Below are 16,839 nucleotides of genomic sequence, written 5' to 3'. Positions count from 1 at the left end.
GATTTGAGTGATACAAGAGCACGTTTACTATATTAATTTCCTGGTGAATGTGGGGTTAAGCGTGTGCATGTTAATCGCTGAAACTCAGAGAAAAAGTTTGAAAATGCAGGCAATCTATGAAACTCTGGCTGACAGTACTTGAACTTTGACATTTTTAAACAGCAGGGGAATTCCCCTTTGTGCGTAACAACGCATGTAGGCCTTCACGTGAAGTGATCGTTTTTTTTTCGATTTTTATCGAAATTTCCTGTCAGGCAAACGAGAGGAGCTGTTTCAGCAGGCCCTCTGAAGGGATGCAAACGCGCCTATAAAGTACAATACACTTTACGTCCAACGTCAGGGGATCAGAAGGGTTAAAGTCCTGTCCAATGTGTACATGTGACAGACTTGGCATTGTTAACAAAGACATCGAATTTCAATTAACAAACAACAATATAACTACTTCGAAATCAAACGTAGCAGTAGTTCTGTCAAATTCAAAGGGAAAACTTTCCCAACCCACAGTTACAATAAAACACCTCAAGCAGGATATGACGACAGAATGAGGACAAAGCGGTCTCTTAGACACACATTACCTTATTATACCAGAATGTTTGTTCGTCAGGCACACGATTCATTTCAGAGACGCCCCTCCCAGTTCCAGAGGACAAACCCGTAGACACCATTACGGCTGCCATGAATAAATGTATCAGTAGCGTGTTGTGTATTTCAATGTGTTGGAAATAAAAGGGCACATGTCACAAGAAATAACAAAATTTTGTCAACGCGAAATATAAAATTGTTTCAGATAGTTAACAAATCTAGTAGCACTGTTTCGCACGCTTCAATTAACAAGATTATATATATAATTTTTTTACTATAGTTTAATTGTTCACTTATTTATTTGCCTACAACAAAGAGAAGCTGTCAAATTATAGAAGGCTTACACAGTGTAATAGAGAACATGAATGCACCACTAAACAGAAAGATAAAAAATAATTACGTACGTCTTAATAAAATATATACAATAATATGCAACATTACAGAAGATCAGTAATCTGATATTGCTTTAAACATCAGCTAAGCAACACTTACATACGTTTTAGGACACAATCGGGATTCCACCATTGCTCCATGTATCACCTTCTCGTAAGGTGTGCGCTTGTCCTAGCTCGATCCTAGGAAAGGGGCTTCATCTCGGGCCCCAGCACTTGGCAGGTCTCGGAGTAAATACGGCAATTTATTTCATTAAATAAGTACTCAGGTTACAGGAAGCTCACTAATTTGAAGCTTAAATAATCCGTACTGTATCAAACAAATTTCCTTCACATGCTGACGTGCTTCCGTGTCGTGAAGCCGTGCAGACTCGTAGGTACCAATGTTTCGGAGAAGCATATTATGTCCACAGTTAGCCCTGAAGATGGAGGGCAGTATATTTCTCCGAAACGTTGGTATCTGCATACGAGTCTATATGGTGTCACAACATGGAAAAATAACATCTTCATCCTCATTGTCGTGAGAACTTCAAACATTCACATGTTTTTTTTTCATAGAAATTTTAAAAGTGTATTTCGGCACGTGTAAAACGTTTTTAACCATCTGAAGACGAGGATCATCTGGATAATATTTAAGAATTTAGTCACTATAGCATATAAAACAACACTGCACTACAAAAATCATCTTGTTAATGTCGTTATAGGAAATAGTCCCTGTTTGTATACAGAATGTGTCAAAAAGGAGTATACTCAAAATCATGACATAAATCAGCTTTGTGTATACATCTTTTTGGACACCTGTAGTTGCCACTGGGCTTTAAAGGGTTAAACGCAGTTACGTGAATTATACAAAAAACACGCCGTGTTTCATGTCATTCTTGTTTCTTTCACATTGTCCTTCGCACTTCCAACTTGCCTCCTTTCCGCTCCCAAGTACACACACATCGTTATACTGCATTGAGTTATGACTCTTCCGGTTTCTGTCAGCCCAGAAACCCGTTTCTGGGCTTCAGGACGCACGATCCTCTCCACAGCCATGTTCAATAATCACCAGAACACGGCATTTTCTCCTGGCCTATTCAAGCTAAGTGTGTACCTCGGGAACTATTCTGAAGCACTGTTCACAATAACAAATCCTCACTCCAAATCTCTAAGTCGTTAACCACAAAATGGAGTAACGAGCAGCCTCCTGGTATTGAACACGTGGCCATCATTCCCAATTACGTGGAATTTACACATAATTGTGCAGCTAGAGTGTTGAAATGTTCAGTTTGCTCAGTGGCGGGACGTTAGACAATGGAGCCGGTAGTTCAAAACAAAATGTGCAAACAGTGTACCTACTTGGCATTAAGCATGTACAAACACTCAATAACGAGGAATCAGGCTCGTAATCGAAGTCGTTATACAAAATTTAAGGATTAGAGTTTAGAGTATTTAATAGTAAAAGGAGTAGTCATATTTGAAAATCATTTGAAGTACATTTATTTATTGTCGTGGTTGATATGTTGCACATCTCTGATGGCGGAAGAAATATCTTTAATTCCCTCTAAGTTTCTTTGTTCTTTTTAAGAAAAAAGTTCAATATATTCACAGTGGAAAGAAGTGACATTACCTCACAAAATCTAGCCGTATCTATATTTACCACATACTTTAACAATTAGCAACTTTTCATTTTGTTCACTGATAGTATTTATTGGTTTTGTATTATTGTCACTATAGACGGCGATTATCTCATTAAACAGCATTAACCAACAGATCATAATCATGGAAAAGTGGCGTGTTTTCTCAGAAATCAGAATGGAATATCTCAGACGGGCTTCCGGGACATTTCGGAAGTCGACAACTTCTTCTATCATCAGATGACTATCAAGTATTGTAGTAACTGCTATTTCAATCAGCTTTCTGTAAAATTACAGAATGTTTTATATTTTCCATCGACAATCAAATCTCTTCCTTCCTTCAGGTTTCCTAAATAAAACTGTGGGTGCTTTTCTCATCTCCCCACATTTGTGCTTCATGTAAAGCTCATGTTACCTTCATTAATACTATATTTCGAAATTAGGGATGTCTGTCATCACCCAATTAAGTGTCGACAGTAAGACATTCCACTGCATGTCACTCTGTTGACAACATAATTTCAGGTCACGAATTCATTTATGAAACAGGTATTCCTGGAATGTACGGTATCCCATTGTGGTTTTGTGTGTGCCCTACTACTACTGAATCAGTACACCACATAATATTCCACCACTGTCTGTGGCTGTGATATATCCATAATATTCAAAGGATGATTGACGGACTCATATTAACTACAAATTAAATTTAGGCATGGCTGAAGTACATATAACCGGGCACAAGTATGTTCTGAATCACTTCAATTAGGTCTCTAATTTTAAATATTTTAAAATACGCCGGACTTGGACTTTGTATAACACAGAAACATAAATTAAATACGCGTATATAAATTATACTTCCAAAGAGATTTGTCCACTAATTAAACGTTTTGTCATTTTAGAAGTTACTAATGTTCGACCCTAAAAATAAACACAGCAAAAAATATTATATTCGTGAGATAATATTAAAATTTGTAATTTGCTATGTTTAACTTTATTTTTCGAGCTAACTTTGGTGCAAACTCTCAACACCAAATTTCACATAAATTTAGTATCTGCGAGCAGATAGTTAAGATCTCTACATAACGAATTTATTTTATGAATCCCTACTTCGTTCAAAGAAGGTATGGCTACGACTTAAAACTCTTCAATGGCTGAATGGAGGGATTGAATGACGTACGACGCATGGATTTTCTGCGCCCATAAGCCTGTATCAACGTTCGCCCTGTTATTTATTTCACAGAAGGGGATTTATAATACGCTTCTGTGCTCAATGACTGTTCTGTATAGACAGACATCGCAGATAATTTTAATTAATAAGCCATAAGAGGGCAGAAATACAAAACATACAAGTGTTCTGTATATACGTTCTAGCATTCATTCAAAATAGCAACTAGCACATCATTACAACGGAATTATGCTGAGAATATGAACAATGTTTTTTTCGTATGTTCAGAAATATTTCACCACACAGGAGAAATCTTCAAATGGCGTGTACGTGACAACAATTCCAATTCCTTCGTGCAGAATTAACAACTACAGCACGCTGAGACGCGTCTCGAATGACGTAATATAAAACTCGCAATATATAAGTATCTCACATAAGAAGGTGGCCAGTTAACTAACTGAAATTTCTAGAAGCAGAATACAAATCTAAATAAGGTTCAACAGTTAACTCGTTGTGCTCTAGAAAAAGTAAAGCAGCGTCATAAAAACGCAGTGGCTGGTACTCTGCCCTTTCCAATAAAAAGAGTCTTTAAAATGCAGCAGAATGGTACTATATAAACATGAAAAACCCCTCAACATATTAGAGTAAGTTTGTCCCACAATACGCCATGTAGGCGTTTGGGGTGAGTGGAGGTATAGCTCCTCTCTTCCTTGACCTCGGCACTAGATGGGGGTGAGTGGTCAGCATCACGTCCCGGCCGGCTTTACTCCCGGGAAAGGACCCCGGTACCCATTGTAGAGGAGGCTGGGTGGGCCCTAGAGCCGGTCTGGACGCAGAAGCTAGAGGAAAAATCCTCTGCCCCCGTCGGGGATCGAACCCCGGTCGTCCAGCCCGTAGCTAGTCACTATACTGACTGAGCTATCCCGGCTCATCAACATATTAGAGTATAAATTTAATGTCAGTAGTATCATTGTCTGAATCTGTTTGATGGAATGGTTATGAATTAATATGTTTCAAAATAGAAAAGTCACTAAAACGGGGCAGCAGAATTTTCTTACACTATTATTTAAACATTAAACAATTTGTACTGTTTGTCTATTTCGAATTTATTTATCACAAAGTAAACATAGTCTCAGAACAGTCCTTTTGCTATAACAACTTTTGTACGCTTCATTGCAGCGTTTCGTGGGGATTTTATGGGTGTCTCATACAAATAAAGACACCCATTAACTAAAGTTGTGTGTCCAACCTACGTGTCAGGAGTGAACGAATTGTAAGTACATTTGTTCTACAAATGAGATGCAAATGCTAGGTTCGAGTCTGAAAAAAATGCAACAGAAACGACGATGATTTATGATGTAATACAAAACGTGTGGAAAGGACAAGATGTTAGACGGTAAGCGACTCATTTCGTTACTAATATCACCTAACTTACAACAGACTACACGGCGAAACAACCCAGAAGACAGTCATTATTTTTTACATTCCTGTCTTCCGATTAAACTTTTGTAAGCATTTATAATTGCTCCAATGCGAGTTACATGTCCTGCCCCCCTCATTATCAATCATGTAATAATTTTAATTATATATTATACATAGCCGACATTTTTTTATTTAATGACAGTCAATCAAGTGCAAATATTAGCAGAATGATGGAAATAGTGTTAGTAAGAGGAAATGCCAGCGAAAAATTGAGAATGTGAAGACGAACTGAAATGCAGTACGATTTGAAGATTAGCTATCAGATCACTGAACGTAAAACAGCCTTAGAGAATTAAAATTCGCTTTACTTATAGCAAGGATTATATACATAAAGAGAACCACTGATTTGCGGTTGCCTGAGGAAGAAACAGATGTTATGGGAGACTGTTCATGTGAATCGTGTGTACTGGCTTCGACACGGTGTCCACCCAGGACGGACGGCTGGAGCATTGCACACAGCGTGGCAACCAGATTATTAGCAAAACCGATCTGTGTACAAACAAGACGCAATCGAGGGTTGTGCAAACAGCCGCTATGTGCGGCCCTCTCTTCAGACTACTTGACTGTCTCCTGCGAACTCTACATTACTCATAACAGAGTCACAAACAAATAAACAAGAAGTATGATATTAACAAACCACTTCAGTAGTCTAGACGTCGCTGTGTAAGCTACTCAGGTCAGTCAATATTTCAAGAGGGAAAACCATTCACAGTATGTGAAATTTATTTTCAAATTCTAATAGGAAGTGCAGTGCGAATTTGTGTTAACGGGTGTTTGATAAAATTAATGTTTTGTGAATTTAACCTCTGAAACGCATTATATTAGACTACTTAACCACTGTGGTTTCCGTCATCAAATTCCTTGCTTCAAAAAGTCACAGAAAAACCCGCACAACGTTGAAACACGAAAAGCGAAACCCAGGTGTTTGAAGACAGCTCAGAACTCGAAGCGTAGCAGAGCTAGCAACGCTGTCCTTGTGACGTGGAGCGGCGAGGTAAAGGGGAGTTGAGTTCCTTCGGTGGCCTTGAAGCACGCAAATTGGTGACGGTTACGATAAAACATTTTCGTTTAAATTTGAGTTTCAGCGCTCTGGTGCATGTTGCTTCAAACTTAGCAAACATTCTTTCTTGTGGAACATACAAGGTTATACGATGTAATATAATTTGTTCTTGCATATAATTGGCTTATTCTGCTATTTCGTTCAATTATTTTAAAATTGCGTAAAAGCTACCAAGTCGTATTAACAATAGAGTAATAAAGCACGGAATATAATGTGAACATCCATTAGCATTATTAAGCACTTCAGAATCTACATAACATACGAGTAGAATGAAACACAGGTGTTTACATTGTATGCAACATGTTTCAACAGAGTGTTAATTAAGTGGTAGTAAAAATGACATACCGACATATTTTTTCAGAACTTAAAACACGAAAAAGCAACAAAAGAAGTCATAATATTGATTGATTTTTGTTATTTAATTACGCTTTTTAAATTGTATAAGTTATAAAGAAAGAATGATGACAGGCAAAGGAAGTGGTAGAGGCCTATTTTATATTAATATCCCACAAATTTCTGAACTGGCTGGAAAGAATAGCCACCAACTTGTTACGACATCCATCCCCCCGGTTCGAGATTTTACGCAAGACCTGCTCGACGTTTGGTTGTTAAATGGTTACTTCCAGATATAAAACACATTTAATGTTTTTGCCTTAACTAAGTAACTCCACTGGGAAGACGTCATCTTAAGAAGTTAACTGTCGTTTGGTGAAAACCTGAAGGTTTCTGACAATGGTTCGTTACATTGTGTTAAAATGTTATTTGTACTGGCCATCGTCTAAATTATAAAATTGCTTTTCTTAAGTTGGAGGGGGGGGGGCGAGAAGCTCAGAAGATGGGCTTTCTGCCCTTCCTTTTCACCTTATAACGGAAGTGAAATCCATATTGAGAAGCATTACAGTTTTATACTGATACGATGGCTAAGAACCAAAAGGACAATTCAGCATAACTTCCGCTTATTTGGTCAGGAAACTCCTCGCTCTTTTAAACAGGAAGCTCATCACCGTGCTCACAACAGCCAATAATCAATACCAATATCCAAGGTGGACGACAACACGTTGCCGTCTATCCGGGATTTTGTTTAACAACGTATTCGGAACAACCCTTAGTGTCTGTTGGTTGTGTTCTTCATCAACAGCCTCAATACGTCACATATGTTAAAGAGGGACTCATCATACCTTAAACGTCGTATATATACATAAGACTGTTGTTATAATGGATACTTGGACGACCCGTTCTTCAAGTGCCTGAGCACTGCGAGTCCCAACTTTTCGTTGGCTTGATCTATAGACATTCGGTAGGACTCCTTGGACGAGGGATCAGCCCGTCGCAAGGTCTCTACCTGTATACAGGACAGTACAACACAGAGAGACACGGACAAACATCCATGGCTTGAGTGGGATTCGAACTCACGGTCCCAGACCGCGCGGCCACTGCGGACCCCACTGTTGTTATATTCGCTCATTATGATATTTTATCGCCTGTCATGACTACATCTGGTGATTTAATAACCTCTGTAGCTTCAATCACAGAATACTAAGAGATCTGGTTATAGCAGAGGATTAGGTTAATGACAAAGCTGTAAAACTTAAGGGCCGAACTAGCTGATTAATGAATTGCCTCCCAGACTACACGGCGCAATAACCCAGAAGAAAGCCGTCTTCAAGCCACCTACGTGGGAAATTAAAATCTCACGAAGATGTTTCCAGACGTAAGAATATTCTAGCTGAAGAGACGGTCATCATGACCAATTTACCGAAAAGTGTATAAACTTTAGGTCGGTCACTACATAAATATATTTTCCTTCAAGGAGCATACGTTAGAAGACTTAAGAAGCTCAGAGTGAGTAATTCCGAAAATCTTCGGACATGAACGAACGTTCAAAAACTTTCCAAGAAACAGAAGGTACGAATATGGGGTTCTGACAAACCAAGTTCTTCAGATAAAATTGTGATCGTACCCAGCGTCTAGATTTTAGGAAAGGCAACAGTATTTATATCAAGTTTTTACCAAATAATCAAACTAGCGCTCAACTGGCGCGCCTTAAAGTTAAACTTTAAATAAAACGCAGGCCAATGCAGAAAACGAATCGACAGTACTCCAGAAATAAATAAAGCGGTTATAGGGACAACGAGCTATGTCTGGAGCCATCAGAGAGAGGTTTCGTACAGGGAAGGTCTCGAGATCAACCCGTCTACTTCTATCGTAAAACTTACATTCACTGAGTTAGTTTCACATGGACTGGAAATGTTCCGAAATTTTGGGATTTCAAGCATCCATATTAAAAATTAATATTACAGATCTTTTATTTTAAAATTAAGCGAATGTACGAATGACAGACAAAGGAAAATATAACATTAGATTAGCTATATACAAGAATATGTAATCATGTAAATGTATAAAATCTGAACAGGTAATAATTTGGTTTATTTATAGTTTATTTAACAACGCTGCCACATCTCGAGCTTTTGTGCAATAGCATCCAGATATGGTATTAATTTTAAATAAGCACGTGAATTGTAATTGTAATAATAGTACTTCGTATTAAGATTCACTATATACGTCCGTGTAACAACAAGTAATTACATAAATATGTGTCGAAAGTCGAAGGAAGACTGTACACCGGGTTAAGAGAAAGACATTTAAATATCGAGTTTACTGAATTATTTAATGTGTTCTATTGCATGACACAGAAAGGAAAGGAAAGGAAATAGTCCCAGAATTCCTCTTCGTGAGACAAATATATATAGTACAGTGGATTCCGGTTAATTGGGACACATCGGGACTAGAGCACTTTGGCCCAATTAAGCGCTGATCCAATTATGCGAAGTTCCACGTAAAGAGTTAAAAAGGTTTGTTCTTTAAGACTTGTCCCAAATAAATGGCTGCCCCTATTAACCGATGGCCCAATTAATCGTAATCTACTGTGTATATATATATATAACCATCAGATACAATTAAAATGCTGTTTGCAATGTTTTTACGAATAAAATGTAATATTGACTTACCCACAGCGCATTAGCCGCAAATCTGTTTCTGAAAGAAACAAAAAGCAATTTGTAATTCGGGTTCTGTAACTAGCATGATGAAAGTGCATCCTACAATGTTTTATAGCCACTGCAATCGTACAATAAGATTTATACCACGTTATCGCAATTTAATTTACTCCAAAACTACTACATTCATTTCATCTACAAGCTATTTCACCTATATTCCATCGAACAAAGCAGAATCCTTGCATTTTATATCCGGAATTTTTTATTTGTTTTATAGAACTTACATTACATCGAGTGAAACTATGTTACTTTTATTTTATACAGGTTAAAATTGAATGGTTGCATTTTATCTGTCAGTACATATCGAGAAAAACTTGAATCCTTGCACTCCATGCTCAAAAGTTTCCATATATGAAGTACGTCTATATACGTATATAAGCTATTTACTTCGATAGCAATAGTTCGTATTTTTTGCACAAAATTTGAAGGATTAAAGAAAATAAAGACACAAAATCATATTTGATTCATTTAATTTTTACTAACTTAATAATTTGGTTAAGATTTTATTATGGTACAGCAGTGTTATTTCATACTATTATGTTTGTAATCCACAATACATTAAGGAACTATAAATATTTCTGACATCCATATGAAGTCAGTTTCTACTGAACTACCAGGAAAAGAATCTGTCTCATCGTTGACATTATATCCTTGCCAGTATTTTCCATCGGGCTGGTGAAAACCAATACACATGTGAACTGAACTAGATTAATATGTAATAAGCAAAACGAAACAGGAGAAATGTCTCGTACGTGAAACTACAGAAGGCAAGTTGACGCAGATGAAGTTGGTGTGGGTGAAACGGGACGTAGGTAAAATGGCTGCAGGTAAACTGTCATGTAACCCCCAGAGACCGCGCGACGGCCAGAAGTAAGGATTACTTACATACAGCACTAAGCTTGCATTGGAAGCTTCGCTGTTTTAAAAATGCTAATATACCTCTGGTAATGTAACACTGGTACAGAGGAAAAAAAAACGTATTCGTTTAGTTGAAAAATGCTAATGTCCCCAAAATTATAATTACCCAGGGAAACGCACCAGCCACGTTTTATAGGTGATTACTGCGTCCACAATCAGAAAACGAGTCGCTCTGAAACTTCGGTCAACTACAAGGATACACGGCACAGTATCCCAGAAATCTGTCATCTTCTCACTCAATTTTTCTCACCACGCGTCACGAAGTTGGGTTATTCATTAGACTATGAACAGTTTCATAGAATGTAACTGCCTGCTGAGATGTTGCGTCATGTAGTCTCATAGAAATAGACCAACGTTTCAGGCGTGCTTATTTAAACGTCTATAAATTGCCACAAGACTACACGCCACAGTTTTATTTTCGTTGCCATGAGAACCTGAAATATCATACAGTAGTCATGTTCACCGTCTTACGGCGTACGCAGTGCTCGACGGGAATGTTTTGAGCTTTGTACCCAAGATCATATTATCCAGTTATTAATAGTAAAATAAGTGTTACATGTGGTCTAATATGAAGGTTAAAGGCACAAACTAGTGTATAATTATGATGGTATGGAGAATACCTGGGTTGTATAACGAGATCATACAGTTAATACAGTGTTTATCAGTGTATATATTGCGTATTATCTCTGCGGGTGGGCTCCAGCGAGGTTGACACCCCGCTACAAACGCAGTCTTCCAGCACATCCTTCGACCAGAAGTGTGTCATCGACTGTGACCTATGTCCTTCAACTACCACGATCCGTATATTCCGACTCCCATATAAACCCGTAATACGACCCCAGAGAATCTCTGCTTAAGGACTTACCCACCCAGCCGGAGAATAAATCTCACCGGGAGTCGACATTACACTGTCCAGCTAAGCAAGCGGCATAGGTCGCCTTAAAAGCGGGTACTGAAGAGAATAAGGCGAGAGAAATGGGTGAAAAGTAGAGCTCAAAAATAAACTACCACCTAATTAAACCGTAACATTCCGCAGAATGCTTGACGCAAGATATCTCCGAGCTTCGCTGACCGTTACAAATACAGGTAGCCCTCGATTTACGCCGGGGATGCGTTCCTGGACGAACCGGCATAAACTGAATCGGTGTAAATTGAAACTCTTTTATAATGTGAATCAATGGTTCCCAGCACCCAAACATTGACGAGTAATATAATGGCATTACATTTAAAGCTCTGAAATAACGTAAATAAAATAAAGGGAATTTAAAAAATATATTTTATACACTTACAATCGGCAATTCGTTGGTCCCCGCGATTGACTGCGATTCTTTCATGTGACTGATGTGTACAGTCATCTCTGCTGTTATGCGATAGTTGCATTCATGTAAGACGCCGACCTATAGAAAATCGCGTAGTAAGAATAACCCCGGTACCTCCGCAGAGATTAAATTAGTCCTTTGAAAGTTTAAAGCGCCAGGAATGAAATTGCATAAAAGCAAACTCGCATGTGTAAAAGTATGCATTTCACAAACAGGTTTTACTGATTCATCGATCTCATTGGAGCAAATTCGCGTCAACGAAACATACGTAATTGCAGAGATGACTGTATTTATAAATTTATTCAAAATCAGCGATGTAAGAATTACGATTTAGTATAAGAATCAGTTCGAGATACATTGTAAAACGTTACACAAAGACCTTTTTATTACCATCCTCCAGTACATACTTGTGATTGTTACGCGGTCTCTTGCATTAAAGTTCATATGCGTCAAAATGTGTGCTCTACAGTGGTGGTGATTAATTTCGTTAATTATCCAGTAACCAAACACCGAAGCAAATACTCAAATATGTATGTGAAAACGAGGACTGTGTTTATACGACGCAAGTCTTATCAGGTATTATTCTCTCAATAAATTCCAAAACCGGTCACCACAGTGCGATAACAATGTTGTTAGCTTAATTCCTTAACAGCACAAGAAACGTACGGTAGGCATATTTGTGTATAGTCACAATAATGCTTTAGTTCGATAATGACGGACATGTTTAAGCGAGAATAACCTATTGGATATTCAAGCTAACAACACGAGATCCATCACTACAAATCTTATTCAGACGTACTCGTATAAAGGCTATCTTATAGATTGAGGCAGTCTATTCCTCGAAAACTTTGGAAAATACCTACAAGTCCGCATGGCATTACAACTCAAAAGACCAGTCACAATGTTTCAAAATATATCAAATCGGAAAGAGGAAAGTGACTTAAACTACAGACTCATGAAGTTACACTCCCTTCTTACATTAAACTGTTTTTGTTCACTTTCTACCATTATCTGCAGAATATACCTTGAAATAACAAACCTGGATGTACAAACATAAGAAATACATCCAACAAGATGATCATCTTTTGCGACTTTGATTTTCCCACTCATAGCCAACAGCAAATACAATTCAGCTAAATTTATTCTACAGATAACGCCCTACGACATATTTTCGATGTGTGCGCTGACATCTAAACATTCTTTACAACTCCCTCTCGTGAGTCACGCCTCTATATTGCGCCGATGTAAATAACAGGCAATATACTCTGTTAAAAACACTTTTTCTCAGATTTATCTATTTTAAGAGGTAAACTCAATGGCATAATTTAGGATAGTGTTCTCATATGTAGACCTAAAATTTCTGTAAACAGCTTAGGAATATATAATAACTATTTGTTAAGCAAGTGGAAAGTCAAACGTCTTCAGCTATAATCATCAGCCATCTATGAGAACTATTTATCAACTCCACAGCGACACATTGATGCAAGTGGCTGTAAGAAATTGAGCTTCTCGTTACATAAACCATATTTTAAAACGCATTTTCCTTATTCTTCGCATATTTATTGAACGACAATTATGGTACTTGAATAACATACGAATTGACTGATTTTATCCAGCAAAATACCTAAACAAAATTCAGTTAAAGATTTCAAAACTCTTCCATCAAAATTATCGAAACTTCCCTACGTATATTCCGACAAAGGCTAGAGATTCTCTGTGAGAGAGCGATGATATCTGTTTATGGCTAAGGAACAGAATCCTCTGTGGATGTTGAGAAACATGTATGAACGTGCAAACTGGGCTAATACATCTCAAGATAGGTCCATTGGGGTAGAGGGTTCCTCCTGTGAACACCGTAATGTACATTCGAATTCTGTAAAAACCCGTGGAATGCCTTGACCATCTGGACGACTATCAGCTTCTCAAGAAGGACAGTTACGAAATAAGCCTTGTCACGATTGTCTTGTTCGGATATCAGTACAAGTGAAAATGTTATGTTTATTTAACTAAACATCACACCAGACACTAGAGTAATGATCTGTGACGCTGTTTTGCGTTATTTTAAGTAGAGTCAGCGAGGACGTAAACGCACGCCACAAAAATGATATCAGAATCTTCGTTATAAGGAACTTCCGTCATACTGGAACTTCTTTTGTGTCACCCATTCATTTTCGTTGTTATCCTGTGTCTCTTTGTAGTTCATTTTTCCGTTCTACCCCGAGGACTACGGTGAAATGACGCCTATTGAATTTTAGAACTTTGTAACAGTTACTGCCTGAGGGTAGGTAAAAACTAAATGCAAAATAAATTTATAACAACAGAAAAATAAACGGAATCGTCGAAAAATAAACAACATTCACATTAATGGCTTTATGGTTAAAGGGCATAAGCACCACGGATGTTGGGTCAAATTTCTATTGTGTTAACTCTTCGTGTGCCAAGAGGAAATCATTTAAATATTCTTTTTAGTTGTATCCCAACTGACTCGTGAAGGTTGTTATTTTGTGGTCGCAATGTTTTGGGTATTTTTCCAAACCCAGAGAGAAAAACACACTAGCAGCTCATATAGTATCATACCTACGTAAGTTTTATGATCGTTTTACAGTTGAACGTCCAGTAAACGGACAATAATCAAGCGGTCCATTTTACATTCCGTTCGACACAGCTCCAGGCAGAGACCTAGTCTGTATTTAAAAATATTTGTGGATTTCAATTATATTTAAACACAACTTTTAATGTAGATCATCAGTTAATAGACTTCTTATCTAATATCGACGTGAAAGATATTCAAGAACAACTTCACGGAGCAGAATCCAGCTTAAAAACCTATTACTCACTCAGCTAGTTAATAAATGTCCTGAGGTTTATAAAATTCGACGTTCCATTACCGTGTTCATAACATCTTGCCAATAGAACCTGAGCCAGATGAATCCAGTCCACGTATTCATACAGAATTCCATTGACATCCATTATAATATTATCCTCCCATCTATACCTGGATCTCCCAAGTGGTATTTTCCTTTTAGGTTTCGTGCTAAAATTCTCTGTACATTTTGTGTCTCTCTGTCTGTCTGGTCCTCCTTTATTCAAACAAAAGTCTAATATTTGGTGAATATAACACCCCATAAAGTTCCTCATTATGCAAATATATTTTGGCTCCTTGTACTTCCTGCATCTTTCGCCCAAGGATTGTCTTGGGTCCATGATCTCAAAATCTAAAATTTATGTTTTTTCCGTTATGACAAAATACCAAGTTTCACACCCACACAAATTAACAGATAAGATTATAGTTCTGTGTATTTTAATCTCTAATCAAGAATAAGTAAACGTAAATTAGGTATGTATTTTACACATTATAAATAAAACGTCAGATACACTAATTATATATGTCGCGGAGCTAGCACTGTTAAAATGCATAGTTCTTTATTAACAGATTTCCATTAAATTTGTCGTTTCAGTCTGCAATAAAACAGTTTTGGGGAAACTGAATCAGTTGAACATAACCTCTACAACATATGACGCATATGAATTTATAAATCCTCTCAGAAACAGATCGTAAAAAACATCTGTACAATATATAACATAGATCTAGTCACAGCATGTTGAATTTGATATGAAAAATAGACTATTAGCTTTACCATGTCAATCTGTCTCTTCACTTCAACTCGAAAACTGCTGAACATATTTTACACAAGATCCTATTGCGGGTAGTTTTACTAAAATCTGTCACTACATTCCAAATTTTGGTTAAGACTGGACAGCAATAACGGGCATAATACACGCGACGAATACACGTTTATGCGTTTGTAAGTGTGTGAGTGGAGAATCCACTTCCGGGAAATTCCTCGGCTGCTCACAAAAGTCAAAGGTACCATTTTGACAACAGCGTCAGAATGGGAACGCCTAACGTACACTTCCTAGCTTGTTAGGTACGGTGAATGAAAAAATATTAACCTGGTAATCTGTGCAGTGTGAATAATTTGCCAGCAATGTTGATGACTGTTAAAACCTGAATGAAACCAATAGCTAATTCCATTCATGACCTCTCTTGGTTTTAAACACATTACCCACTAGGTAAACCAATTAAAATCCTGTTCATCATCAGAGGTTTCTGTCTGCATGGAAAATCTAAGCGTACGTAAAATAAGATATTTACGCTTGCAGTAAATGCATGTGACACGTAATCACAAACAAAGAATAAAGCAATTTCTGACTGGTATGTACTATGAATAGTTTTACAAAAATATATATGTTGGTGATTTGTAAAATTTGAATTGATTTCCATCCCTTCATTTACAGTCTTCCGAGGTTTTTAATTACACTTCTCCCTACCTAATTCTGTTGACTTCCCAAGATTCAATTTCAGTGAAAAGAAGAAAAGATTTGTATCTGCAGTAATAAGGTATTTTTATCACCACTTCAGATCTTTGTAGATAAGAAAAATAACAAATAATTTTAAAAAAACCATGTGTAGGAGTCTAACCAATTTTTTCTACCTCCCACTTCACGTTATTATCAATTTTCGAACTCCTCATTTCCACCCCTGCTTTCATTCAGTTCTCCATTTTCCACTTCCAAACATATTTCACGAGATCTCCTACTCTGATTACCTTTCCGAGATTTAATCTGAAACAATGTGTTGGAATAACTTTCTACAACATGCGATAGCCTTATCTTCATGCTCGTATCAGATCAATTACACGACTGTACTAATAACAAAACTTTAATGTCAAAGGTAACCAATAAAAAATACAACCAGACCGTTCTCTGCCTATTTGATATTCTAAAATCATCATCGGTTATCGACAATTCATAACTTCTGTCATAAAAACAGCGTTGTCACAACTCGCAAGTAGACAAAACAGAAAAGGAGGGCGAAAAAGAATAGACAAAACAGAATAAAATGAAAGTTCACACAGCTGCTTAACCATAGCATTTTATAAAGCATTCTCCTTGGCAAACCACGTACACACGTTGTCTTTGAACGTCAAGGTTTTTAATAACGGAAGGATATGATATGAAACTCCACTATAATGAAATGAAATGCTTCATAGAGACAAAATGAACAAGAGATCTGAGATTCAAAGAAGACCTAAGCAAAAAGCAATATAAAATTTTTATTTTCTTACATTATTTAACCCTTTGAAACCGAAGTTCATCTATATAATATTTAAGAATCTATTCCACACTGCAAAACTACTTTTTCAAAGTCAAGTGTTTTAATGAAGATCAGGGAAATAATGGTTGCT

At 37.2% G+C, this 16,839-nt stretch overlaps 1 protein-coding gene across 6 annotated transcripts in view; it reads right to left on the bottom strand.

Moving 5' to 3' along the window:
• The window catches only part of LOC110834051 (GTP-binding protein Di-Ras1), a 138,323-nt gene that overhangs the window by 76,759 nt on the left and 44,725 nt on the right, over positions 1 to 16,839 (bottom strand). For 5 of the 6 annotated variants that reach the window (XM_022072829.2, XM_087350341.1, XM_022072828.2 and 2 more), the window contains one exon: positions 9,306 to 9,333. The exons of the other annotated variant lie outside the window; for it this stretch is intronic. The gene's annotated coding sequence lies outside the window, so the exon portion shown is untranslated. The remainder of the gene's footprint in view (positions 1 to 9,305; positions 9,334 to 16,839) is intronic. 6 annotated transcript variants of the gene reach the window in all.

This window comes from Zootermopsis nevadensis, unplaced genomic scaffold (assembly GCF_977971745.1).
Source record: "Zootermopsis nevadensis isolate Lab colony 2312 unplaced genomic scaffold, Znev_1.0 Znev_ptg000017l, whole genome shotgun sequence".
Classification (NCBI taxonomy): Eukaryota; Metazoa; Arthropoda; class Insecta; order Blattodea; family Termopsidae; genus Zootermopsis; species Zootermopsis nevadensis.
This window is presented reverse-complemented; position numbering and strand designations above follow the sequence as displayed.